The sequence below is a fragment of the Arachis duranensis genome, chromosome 3 (genome assembly GCF_000817695.3).
Source record: "Arachis duranensis cultivar V14167 chromosome 3, aradu.V14167.gnm2.J7QH, whole genome shotgun sequence".
Classification (NCBI taxonomy): domain Eukaryota; kingdom Viridiplantae; phylum Streptophyta; class Magnoliopsida; order Fabales; family Fabaceae; genus Arachis; species Arachis duranensis.
In genome coordinates this window covers 120,581,319-120,582,177 of record NC_029774.3, presented here as the reverse complement: position 1 = coordinate 120,582,177, position 859 = coordinate 120,581,319, and positions in this window count along the sequence as shown.

Below are 859 nucleotides of genomic sequence, written 5' to 3'. Positions count from 1 at the left end.
TTTAGGCACTAAAAACAGAAAAATAAGTGAATGTCAAAAGAAAATCCACAAAAAATACAAAAAATAAAATTTTTGTACTATAACATAAAAAAATATTAACAGATATTTTTATTTTATGCTATTTAAATAATTTTTATTAAAAATAATTTATTCAACATATATATATATATATATGTATATATACAATAAATATTTTAAAAAAATTTATTCTGACTATTGTAGATATCATTAAAAACTATATGTATTAGGAGAAGAAGAAAAACAAGTAAATGTCAAAAAAATCACAAAAAATAAAGTTTTGTGCAATAACATAAAAACTATTACAAATTCAAATTATAAAAAATTCTATCAAATTATACTTATCATAAAAATTTCATCAACTTATAAATTACTAACTTAATAATTATTACAAATTCAAAATTAAATTAAAAGTTTCAGATCAAAGTGCTACAATAACTTTTGTGTTATTTGATAGAGAAACAAAAAAATTATTGGACACAACTGTCTTAAATCTAATTACATTCCAAGACAGCAATAACACTGAAGCATCATCTCAATTAAAAATTTATACAACTTTATACTTATATTTGAAGTCAAAGTAAATAATTTTAACTTTAAATAAATCTCTTAACAATATTTTGTTACCAAGATATTTATCCCAACAAAAAATACTAAAACTCAACTCTTGTTACAACAAATAAAACAGATAATATTACAAAAATATTATTTATTCAAAACATCATTTATATTGTTCATTTATATTCTTCATTGATTATAGAAATCAACTTCACCAACATTAATATCATAAAACCTAGATGATATACCAATCAAAATATTAAATAAAAAAATAAATGAATCC